At 44.2% G+C, this 12,737-nt stretch overlaps 1 protein-coding gene across 1 annotated transcript in view; it reads right to left on the reverse strand.

Moving 5' to 3' along the window:
* PLPP4 (phospholipid phosphatase 4) overlaps positions 1–12,737 on the reverse strand; it is a 56,047-nt gene that overhangs the window by 12,889 nt on the left and 30,421 nt on the right. The window lies entirely within an intron of this gene.

The raw sequence follows: 12,737 nt of genomic DNA on the forward strand, positions 1-12,737 counted from the left end.
TATGTTGCCAACTTGTACTTCCGAAGCTCTGCACACAGTAAGTGCTCAATAAATACGATTGATTGATTGATTGATTGATGATCTGCTTACGAAAAGCTCCCTGAACATGAGGCATGAATCCACAATCTCCCACTCTGGGACTTGCCGTGAAAGGGTGGGAGAAGAGCGCAGACCTCCCTGCCACCCTGGCAATCCTCAGGTCCCTCCTGATATTCAACCTGGCCCAGCCAGACCCTCCTCCATCAGAGAAGCAGTGCACTTAGTGTATAGAGCACAGGCCTGGAAACCAGAGGACCTGGGTTCTAATCCCGGCTCCGCCACACATCTGCTGTGTGACCTTGGACAAGTCACTTCACTTCTCTGGGCCTCAGTTACCTCCTCGGTAAAATGGGGATGAAGACTGTGAGCCCCACGTGGGACAACCTGATCACCTTGTATCCTCCCCAGTGCTTAGAACAGCGCTTTGCACATAGTAAGGGCTTAATAAATGCCATCATCATTATTATTATTATTCTCTGGGCCTCAGTTACCTCATCTGCAAAATGGGGATTAAGAGTCAGTGCAAAGCACCGTTCTAAGCACTGGGGACGTTACAAGGTGATCAGGTTGTCCCACGGGGGGCTCACGGTCAATCCCCACTTTTCAGATGAGGTAAAGAAGGCACAGAGAAGTTAAGTGACTTACCCAAAGTCACACAGCTGACAACTGGCGGAGCAGGATTTGAACCCAAGACTTCTTGTACCTACCCTGGTGCTTAGAACAGTGCTTGGCACAGAGTAAGCACTTAACAAGTAGCATTATTATCATTATTATTATTATCAGGGCCGCAAATGGGAATGTCGTTATAATGAAATCCTGTACAATGAGTTGAACTGCTCTACATCTGAGGCTGCCTTTCAGAGCGGAGGTCATTTACAAGCAGAAAGCACAACAGCCATGCCAAACTGCTAAGGCCCATTAAAAAATATCTTCTTCCTATCTGTAATTTATTTCAGTGTCCATCTGCTCCCCCACCACCCCGGATAGACTGTAAAGTCCTTGAGGGCAGGGAACGTGTCTGATAATTCGATCGTACTCTCCCAATTGCTTACCCTGTTGCTCTGCCGCCGGGAGGACCCCAATAAATAAGATTAAGAGATTCATTGACAAATTCATCTTCCTTGGGACCTTATACTGTAAAAGCAAATTTTTGAGCTTTTTAAATTTCAGAGATTCAAGGAATTCGACCCTGGCCCCTTTAAGGCGACAACCCGCTCATTTCACATCACTACTGATTTCATTTCACATACCCGGCTGATTGACCCATTTCGATTTCAAGATTCACGGTGTTTCCTATGGTCTCAGGACTTCAGTGAGTCCGAGTGCCTCTTTCTCTGTTTGGTAAATTACGACTTTCGGTCTGTTTCACCAGTTCACGCTTTGTTTTCTTTCTGATTCATTTCGTATTAGGTTGGCATGGTTAATAAAAAAATGAACTTAACACCTGGTCTTAGTTTCATCTGGGAAGTGGGGTGTGGGGGAACTGGGAATCACTGGAAAAGACAGTCAACATAAGTTTGTTAAACATGGTTAATGGTGCTACTATAGCTGGAGGGGAAGGTTTGTGTTGGAATTTGGGTCTCCAAATCACACAGGGACAGGAAAAGGAGGAATACGTGCTTGGTGGGGTGGGTTTCAGGGAAGGGAATTGTTGAATAAGCTTCCTTCAATTTGTTTCCTCGCAACCTGAGCCAAATCATCCCTTCAGCCAACTCTAGAATTGATAATCTTGCTTCCAATCCCTTAGCATTCATGTGTGCATAGGTGTGACTGTGATTATTTTGGTCACTCTAGTTGTAAACATATTGATGTTTGTCTTCCCCATTAGAGTGCAAACTGCCTGTGGGCAGGGAATGTGTCATTTCATTCTTATATATATTAATACTGATACATTTATTAAGTGCTTACTATGTGCAAAGCACTGTTCTGAGTGCTGGGGATTTACAAGGTGATCATGTTGCCCCACGGGCGGCTCACAGTCTTAATCCCCATTTTACAGATGAAGTAACTGAGGCACAGAGAAATTAAGTGACTTGCCCAAAGTCACCCAGCTGACAATTGGCGGAGCTGGGATTTGAACCCGTGACCTCTGACTCCAAAGCCGGGCTCTTTCCACTGAGCCATGCTTCTTCTCACGGTTCTTATGGTGCATCGCGTCAAATGGGTGCTTAATAAATGCTGCTCTGCTGCTGTTGCTGCCACTGTGACTACTACTACTACTATTATTTCTGAGCGTGGCTCAGTGGAAAGAGCCCGGGCTTTGGAGTCAGAGTTCATGGGTTCGAATCCCAGCTCTGCCAATTGTCAGCTGGGTGACTTTGGGCAAGTCACTTAACTTCTCTGTGCCTCAGTTACCTCATCTGTAAAATGGGGAATAAGACTGTGAGCCCCACCGTGGGACAACCTGATCACCTTGTAACCTCCCCAGTGCTTAGAACAGTGCTTTGCACATAGTAAGCGCTTAATACATGCCATCATTATTATTATTATTATTATTATTACTAGTACTGTCAGTCGGCTTGTAAATGGACAGGGGAAGGAGGAGTGTGTTTTGATTGAATGTGTCTTCTTAGCAGAGGAAATGATTGCAGGGAGTGGAATATTTTGCCCTGCCCTGCCTTGGCCTGGCTGACCTTGGTGAACAGATTAGCAGCTCGTAGGGGCCCGTGGTAGCAGCAACAGGAACAATTGTACTTCCCAAGTGCTTAGTACAGTGCTCTGCACACAGTAAGCACTCAATAAATACGATTGAATGAATGAATGAATGAACATTAGGTGGAGCAGGCGATGCAGCGGATGGAGAGGCAGGAGAATGAATGCAGAAAGGGAAAACCAGAAAGCTCTGGAAGACAGAGGGACTGGGGGTAAATAATGCAGTTTTTAGGGACCTGATGTCATTGATGGGATTGGATATGGTGATCACAAAACACGGTATAAATTCAGAGACGTCCTAAGCATCATTAATGAAGCAGCATGGCCTAGTGGAAAGAGCCCAGCCTCGGGAATCAAGAGAACCTGGGCTCTAATCCCAGTTCTTGTCACTTGCCTGATGGCACGTTGCTTAACTTCTCTATGCCTCAGTTTCCTCATCCATAAAATAGGGATTAAAGACCTGTTCTCATAATTCCTCCTGGGCTGTGACCTCTACATGTAAAAGAACTGTGTCCAACCTGATTACTTCGTATTCATTCATTCATTCAATCGCATTTATTAGCGCTTACTGTGTGCAGAGCACTGTGCTAAGACTTTGGGAAGTACAATTCAGTAACAGGGACAATCCCTACCCACACGGGCTCACAGTCTAGAAGTGGGGAGAGAGATATCAAAACAAGTAAACAGGCATCAGTAGCATCATTATAAATAAATGGAATTATAGATCCATGCACCATCATTAATAAATAGAATTATAATTATAAATATGTACATATATTCACATGCACTGTGGGGTGGGGGGTAGGGAAAAAGGAGCAGGTTGGAGCAATGGGGAGGGGGAACAGAGGAAAAGGGGGGCTTAGTTTGGGAAGGCCTCTATCCCAGTGTTGAGCACAGTGTGACTCTAGACGTTGAGATCGTTATGGGTAAGGACTGTCACTCTTTATTGCTGTATTGTACTTTCCCAAGTGCTTAGTAAAGTGCTCTGGACACAGTAAGCACTTAATAAATGCGATTGAATGAATGAAAATATGATTTGAAGAATGAATGAATGAAAAGTGCTTGGCATACAGTAGGCACTGAACAAATACCATAGTTCTTATTATTTGTCACACCTCGGGTGGTCGAAAGTTGAGTTTTCCTGAACGTGCTAATCCATCCTTCAGGTAGCAGCTGAGTTTTTCAAATGGGACTCCTGAACCTATTCATTAAAGGGCAACTAAGCCATCCATCATATTTGACTTGTGGAACTACAGTATGCCTTCTCCTGCTTGGCAGAAATTTTCTGACCAGAGAAACTGCAAATAGGTATTTGACGACACCGAAAAACAGCAGTTTATGCAGCCCTAATCAGAAAAAGTGGTTTCTGGCCACTGAGAGCTTCCTACGTTAAAGGAAATGATCACTACAGTCCAGTTAGCTAGGGGGGAAATTGGCAAGAGAAACTGCTTCATTGATTCTTAATCCAACCCCAGGTGAGAGCATTCTTCAAATATCCTTAGGCTAAAATTGCCTCAAATCAAACTCATATATATTTGTGCCACTTCAACTGCCAATAACGAAACCGTTTCTCCTGGCTTAGACTCACTCTTAGGTTGTTACCCAAGAATGGGTAAATTTATTCCACAAAGTTTCAGGATTGTAAGAGGTCTTAAACTCCAGGGAAGACAAGGCTTTCTCAACACTGAAAACGTTCGACCTCTGAACAAGAGAAAGGTTGCAGTGTATAGCTACCCTCCAAAATTTACTCATTGGTATTTTATGGAAACATGTATCAATCTCGCAGTGGAGTTGAGTCCCTTTAATATGCTCTTGGGAAAAAGGATGCTACTATTCGGGAGGCCAAGCATTTTAGTAATCTTCATCTTTAACTTTCACAGGTTACGTATTTTTTAGCTCACTGTGGGCAGGGGATGTGTCTACCAACTGTTACGATGTACTCTCCCACGCACATAGTAGAGTGCTCTGCATACAGTATGCACACGATAAACACGATTGATTGACTGATTGATTACTAACTTGGTGACCACTGGTAGGACCAAATTCTGAGGTCAGTAAATCCCTTTTTTAGAAAAAAAAAATCTATTCGGGGAAAAAAGGAAATGAGGATACAAAATCTATTTTTCAGGGTCATTTATTTGCTTCCTGGTGGGACTGGACTCAACCCACATTTCAAAACCTAGGACTGAAAATGCATAATGTAAAATGGAGCATAAAAATAATAAAAAATATGGTATTTGTTAATGACATTTATTGAGCACTTACTACGTGCAGAGCACTGTATTAAGCACTTGAGACAGTACCATACAACAGAATCGGCAGTTACGTTCCCTGCTCAAAATGAGCTTTCTTTCTGAAGGGGGAGACAGACATTAATTATAAATAATTTACAGTATGTAAAGATATGTACATAAATGCTGTAGGGTTGAGGGTGGGGCGAATATCGAATGCACAATGTGTATGTCTAGATGATGCAGAAGGGAGAAGGAACTGGGAAAAAGAGAGCTTAATCGGGCAAGGCCACTTGGAGGAGTTGGGACCTTAATCATGTTTTGAAGGTGGAGAGATTCGTGGTCTTGCATATATGACAGATAGGACAGAGGGAAGTGGGCGAGGGGCTGGTGGTAGGATGGATGAGATGGAGGTACAATGAGTAGGTTGGCATTGGAGGCGTGAAGCCCGCTGGCTGGGTTGTAGTAGATCAGTGAAGGTGGTGAGATGGGAAGGGCAATGTGATTAAATGCTTTGAAGCTGATGGTAAGGACTTTTTTGTTTGATGTGGTGGTGGATGGGCAACCACTGGAGGTTCTTGGGGAGTGGGGAGACATGGACTGAACTTTTTTCAGAAAAATGATCCGTGCAGCAGAGTGAAGTATGGACTGGAGTAGGAAGAGATAGGAGGCAGGGAGGTCAGTGAGGAGGCAGATGCAACAATCAAGGCAGGATAGGATATGTGCTTGGTTCAGAGTGGTAGTGGGTTGGATGGAGAGGAAAGGGTGGATTTTACCAATGTTGTGAAGGGAGAACCCACATGATTTGGTGATATTGAATATACGCGTGGAATGAGTACATATTTATTACTCTTTGTACATATTTATTACTCTATTTATTTATTTTACTTGTGCATATCTATTCTATTTATTTTATTTTGTTAGTACGTTTGGTTTTGTTCTCTGTCTTCCCCTTTTAGACTGTGAGCCCACTGTTGGGTAGGGACTGTCTCTATATGTTGCCAATTTGTACTCCCCAAGCGCTTAGTACAGTGCTCTGCACCTAGTAAGCGCTCAATAAATACGACTGATGATGATGATGAGAGCGATGAGTCACGGGCAACGCCCAGGTTTCCGGTTTGTGAGGTGGGGAGGATAATGATACCTGTCGTTGGGTAAGGACCGTCTCTATATGTTGCCAACTTGTACTTCCCAAACGCTTAGTACAGTGCTGTGCACACAGTAAGCACTCAATAAATATGACTGAATGAGTGAATGAGTATTGTCTACAGTGAAGGGAAAGATATGAGAAGGACAGTGTTTGGGTGGGAAGATAAGGAGTTCAGCTTTGGACACGTTTAGTTTGAAGTGCTGGCGGGACATCCAGGTAGAGATGTTCTGAAGCTAGGAGGAAATGCAAGATTACAGGGAAGAACAGAAGTCAGGGCTGGAGATGTAGATTTGGGAATCATCTGCATTGACATGGTAGTTGAAGCTATAAGAGTGAATAATTTGTACTTCCCAAGCGCTTAGTACAGTGCTCTGCACACAGTAAGCGCTCAATAAATACGATTGATTGATTGATTGCTCTGCACACAGTAAGCGCTCAATAAATATGATTAAATGAATGAATGAGGGTGGGTGGCAGAGAAGGAGACAGAAAAAGAAACTGAGAAGGAGAAGCAGTGGTCAGAGAGATAGGAGGAGATCCAAGAGAGGGAATTATCGGTGAAACCAAGGTTGGATAAAGTTTCAAGGAGAAGGGGATGGTAGAGGCCATCAGAATGAGAAAGGGAAATTGCTCTTCAAACTGACTTTCAAATGTCTTCTATGTTTCTGACTATGCTAAGGAAGGGACACAACAGTAATTACAGAAATTTCATTGTCCACCTTTTCACAGGTAAAAAAACAAACAAAAAACAAACAAAAACTTGCCTTGTCTGAAGATGGGTGGCCTGGATAAAAGCCAAGTAGTAAATTAGTGACCCAAGCTCTTAGGTAACTGGCAGTCCCTTCTAGTGACCTCTGCACTGCAATATACATTTCTGACTCTGGAAAGGAGATAATTTACAACATCTGTGCCGGTCACTGCCAAGAAACACAGTGAGGAAAGCTCAAAAGGACTTGGACGGCCAGGCCCTAATGAAAGCCTCCTGCAAATTAGATGAACGATTTCAAGGACAGGCTCCTGGAAACAAACGTTTCAAGTGCACCTCATAAAAGGAATTTTCTCCTGAAAGAGGAACTATAACTCTGGAGAAGTTCATTCATCTATCTAATGGAGGATCCATAAATTCTTTTGTGAACTGGGGGGGAGGGAAAAGGGGGAGTAAAGCAGGAGGAGAGTGGCGACTGCTCCTTCAGAGCTGTGAAACTTCCCCAAACTCTACACCTCCCGGCACTGTGACGTGAACTGTCCACCCCTTCAAGGGGCTGCGGGTCGCACCGTGTAACGGGAGGGCGAGTGGGTCTTCAGCTTAAGCCAGCTGAGGTGATTGAGGCCATGGCAGAGTCTCCTATAGTGCTCGCAGCGATTACTGCTACATCCAGGGAGCTCTCCAGCCTGAGCCTGGCCGTCTCCTCTTGGGCAGCCCTGACATGGGATGGGAAAGAAGGGTGACGGCGGGAGGGAATCCCGGACCAGGCCTCTGGAGGTGGTGATGGGGGTGACACAGAGCCTTATTTATTCACATTAGTGTCTGTCTCACCCTCTAGACTGTCAGCTTGTTTTGGGCAGGGAACGTGTCTGCTAAATCTGTTGTATTGTACTCTCCCAAGCAATGCTCTGCACATAGTAAGGGCTCCATAAATATGATTGATTGATTGATTTCCTGCCCCGGAGCAGTGCTCACTCTCTACTGGGTGCTCTGGGTGCTCTCTAGCCAGCCCGGGTTTCCCCACTGAGGTCCCTCTGCCCTGACTCCAAAGCTGCCACTGAAGCATCACGGCATAATGGCTAGAGCACGGATCAAGGGGGAGTCAGAGGGTCGTGGGTTCTAATCCCAGCTCTGCCACTTGTCTGCTGTGTGACCTTGGGCAAGTTATTTAACTTCTCTGTGCCTCAGTTTCCTCATCTGTCAAGTGGAGATCGAGATGTGAGCCCCACATGGGACAGGGACTGCGTCCAACCCGATTTGCTCATATTCACCCCACAGCATAGTGCAGTGCCTGGCACCCAGTAAGCGCTTAACAGATACCATAATCATTCATTATTATTATTACTCCATTGCTGGCCTGGGGCTGGGCGCCATTTTTGGCTGGGGAAGAGGAGTTGGCAGAAATTAATCCCCCATACGCGGCACCATTGTGCCGTAAGTAGGCTCTGGCACTAGTCTGGCGGCCACCACAATCCTATTTCCCCTCCTAGCCACCTCAGGGAGACCCATTCCTTCTCCCTCACAGGTCAAGATCAGCCAACAGAATCAACTAGGAGGGAGGAAGCGGGGAAGGGGCCAAGGACTGGGGCCTCTTGTGACCTGTCTTTCACACCTACACTCCTTCCCCTCCCTCGTACTGTCTCCCGTTGACCCCGCTCCTTCATATCTTGCTACCTCAGACCAAAAATCACCAATCTTATCAATCTATAAACAGGTCACATCTCCCCCCTTGAAGAGATACTCCTTTGTTTGAAAGCCACTGCTCTAGGTAATTTTGCTCCCCCAAATTTGCTCCCCTCCTTTTAAGCCACCCCCCCAATAATATCAGTAGATCCATTTTAAAGGATCTAGCGTATTCTACAAAGTGCTTAGTATAGCGCTCGACACATAGCAATCGCTTCATCAATAGTATCGATTGAATGGCTGAATTTTTCAGAGAAGGGAAGGGAGAAATATGAAAGATTCCTTAACCCAATAGGACACTGACTCAGTTTGCATTGCTGACTTTCCAGTAGTTTCCCCTGCTGAGAGAGTTGATAAAATACGCCAGTCATTAATATTTATTCCACATATTTAGCCTGGTTCAGAATGTAGTTCAGCTGCAGGAAAAAGAAAGTGCGCCTAACAAGGGCTCATCTATATGGGTAAAATAGGGATCTTGTTCTTTAAAATGAACAGGAGATGGAGATGCAGAAGGGCTTTTTCCTGGGGACCAGGGACACTTGCTACCTACCATTGCAGAGGAAAACCCTTGGGCCAAGATTCCCCAGGTCCCCTACTATCAGAGAAGCAATGTGGCTCAGTGGAAAGAGCATGGGCTTTGGAGTCAGAGGTTGTGGGTTTAAATCCCAGCTCCACCACTTGTCAGCTGTGTGACTTTGGGCGAGTCACTTAACTTCTCTGTGCCTCAAGTTACCTCATCTGGAAAATGGGGATTAAGACTGTGAGCCCCACGTGGGACAACCTGATCACCTTGTATCCCCCACCCCCAGCACTTAGAACAGTGCTCTGCACATAGTAAGCACTTAATAAATGTCATTATTATTAATAATAATAATGATAATAACAGTGGTATTTGCTAAGCACTTACTATGTGCCAGTTACTGAACTAAATGCTAGGGTGACTACAAGCAAATCAGTTTGGATGTAGTCCCTGTCCCCCATGGGGCTGGCATCTTAATCCCCATTTTACAGATAAGGTAACTGAGGCGCAAGAGAAGTTAAGTGACTTACCAAAGGTCACACAGCAGACAAGTAGCGGAGCTGGGATTAGAATACGGGTCCTTCTGACTCTCGGGCCCTTGCTCTAACCACTAGGCCATGATGGGGCAGAAAGGGGCAGCTTCCTTTCACCCCGTCCACCACGATACAGCAGTGCTGCATCCTACAGGGGCAGTGGGGTGAGGGAAACTATTTCCAGGCATTTAGGTTTAGGTGATTTTTTTAAAATGATATTTGTCGAGCCCGCTTACTATGTTCCAGGCACTGCACTAAGCGCTGGGGTAGATCAGGTGGGACACATGGGGCTCCCAGTGTTAATCTCCAGTTTACAGATCACGTAACTGAGGCACAAAGAAGTTTAAGTGACTGGCCCAAGGTCACTTTTGCTACAGCACTTAGCCCAGGGGTCAGTGGTCACCACGCGGCCCAAGAGTCGGGCCACTCAGGACCCCGGCCCTGGTCCCAGGAAGCCTTTCCCAAACTTCTTGGTAAACTTCCTGTCTGCCCTGAGACCTCCAGGATGCCGAGCTGGGATTTTTCCTCCAGACAGATTTTGCCAGATGAGGGGCACAGCCCAAGGTCTGCCCCCAATTAACATTCACCTACCTTGAGGTGAACATGATTAAATTTTTGATTTGCGGAATTTTCTCTTATTCTTGTTCTGACTCCAAAGTCATTGTTCTATGTGCCTCTACTGCTCCCTTTTCTTGCGAGCCAGGGCTGTGCCTTAATCACGGAATCACTCCGGTGCTTAGAACCACACTTCACAAAGTCCGTCGAAATTATTTAGCAAATGCTAGTCATAATAATGATCATTATCATAGACAGAATCAGGCTGGTATATAAAATGTTATATACTGCTTAAACTCATTAGGCATCTAGAAATGCATTAAATTAACCCCCCACAGATTCTTCCAAATGAACAGATAACTGAGCAATAGGTGGCTTAGGACCGATGGGCTTTAAACCTATAATTCACTCAGACTTAGTAGATGCTACTAACAAGAAAGATATCAAAGAATGTGTTCATGTTTGTAAGCTCATCGTGAGCAAGGAACTTTACCAACTCTTTTATCTTTTACTCTCCCAAGGACCTAGTACAGTGCTCTGCAATAAATATTCTAGTGGATACAGCACGGGCCTGGGAATCAGAAGAGAATCCAATCTCCACTCTGCCGCTTGTCCGCTGTGTGACTTCGGACAAATCACTTAACTTCTCTGTGCCTCAGTTCCCTCATCTGTAAAATGGGAATTAAGACTGTGAGCCCCAAGTGGGACAGGGACTGCATTCAATCCAATTATCTTGTATCTACCTCAGCGCTTAGAACAGTGCCTGGCACATAGTAAGCGCTTAACAAATGCTATAGTTATTATTATTTTTATTATTATAAATACCATTGATTGGTTGGCTGATCAACCCCAACTACTTTACAGTTTAGACACTGGCCTAGTCAAAAGGAAAAGCTTACTTGACCTATAGGAAAAAGCAGATTTAAAAAAAAATTTGCCTTAAAATGTGTACAAATGTCTAGTTTGAGAATTATTTCTAAATACTTTAGGTTAGTTTTTCTGTAAAATACAGTAGTTTCTAAAATGCATTTAAACGAGCCATAGGGTAGGAAGACCAATAGTTTCTCATTTTAAATATTTGCAAATTTTCACTTCACAGGTGTCAGAAAAAGTGGATTCCAAAAAGAGAGAGAGGTGATGTTAACTACAAGAAGGGACGATGCTTATTCTTCTTCAGATTATGTGGCATGGGATTACTAACTTCTGCTTCCTGGTATTTAGAGAAATAAAACTCCAGCCTTCTTCTCATCTCGTGGACACAAGTCTGTGTTTCCATGGCTCCCTGAGATACTATGGTAGTTTTCTTTTTTTTTTTCACTGCTTGGTATGACCACGAGGAAAATCTTATTCCAGAGAGCAACAAATTAGGAGATTGGCAAACAATACTTTCAAAGTTGCCTTGTTAACAGTCAGGAGGAATAAAATATCTTTCTGTCCTGTGCTTCTGTCCTTAAAACGATTATCATCCATTTTACAAAATCAAATTGATCCGATTTGGCAGGCTGATTTTTCATTTGACGGCATTCAAAGAACGAAAACTGGGTTTTACGAAATGGAGCTAGGCTTATCTCCCACGGTGGGGTGAGTCGCAACAGTAGAACTAATACAAAGAACTTTCTGCAAGAACAGGGTAGGCCAAAGGCTGGAAAAGCAATGTTCAGGTCAGTAATCATCTGCCTCGCTGTATGAAGTTGATCTTTTTCTGCAGGCTTCACCCTAACGCTATAAGGAGGATTAGGCAATTACCTGGATGACTGGAGAAGAGAAAAAAATTCAGGTTTTTTCCTCAAATCTCCAGGTGCCTGCTTCAACCTGTCTCTGAAGATACAGTCTTCAGGTTGATCTGTTCTGATGCAGATATCTACTTTTGCAATATTCTCTTTTCTTATTTAAAGTTCATTACGGAAGTCAGAGGGAAATCTTACTGGGTCACTAGATCTGTGGCCTCAGACCCATAGAGCTAAATGACCTTCCGTCCTTAGCGGCTGAAGAATAAATCAATCTGCAGCTCCAGATGAATCCACATTGAGTATTGAATATCGGAGTGCTAACTGGCTTGGCGACCGAGATTCTAGATTTTAAGCTCCTTGTGGGAAGGGAATGTATCTACCAATTCTGTTGTACTTTACACTCACAAGTGCTTTAGTGCTTTGCACACATTAAGCACTTACTACATACCATTGATTGATTGATTGATCGAATCAAAGACCCTGACATGGGGCTCATTCTCTTCTTTATCTTACCCGACTCTGTCCTTGATGGGAGGGTGTGATGTTTTTGATCAACACGGCAATTCAGTAATTAATGAACAGAGTTCCAAAAGTTGGGAAGTAGCATCAACTGAATCAAAGAACCCGGTGCCAGGAACTCATCTCTTCCGTAACCCATTCAATCTTTACTGAAGGAAACAGGGTTTTTCTCCATGAAATGGTTGGCAGGAGATATTAACCGCTCTGATTTAGAATCCAACTATAATTGCAATTTCAGGAGAAAAATATGACATAAATTACCCAACAGTTTCATGTAAATTTCTCCTGAAATGACCACAAATGACTTTTGGGGCTGATGGATCATTTCTAAGACCTGTTTTAAACATGCTTTTCTCCAGCTCATCTGCCATCTATTTGTTTTATCTGCAGGGTGGTGGAAAGGCCATGGGAAGGGAATA

The sequence above is a fragment of the Tachyglossus aculeatus genome, chromosome 16 (assembly GCF_015852505.1).
Source record: "Tachyglossus aculeatus isolate mTacAcu1 chromosome 16, mTacAcu1.pri, whole genome shotgun sequence".
NCBI classification, from domain to species: Eukaryota; Metazoa; Chordata; class Mammalia; order Monotremata; family Tachyglossidae; genus Tachyglossus; species Tachyglossus aculeatus.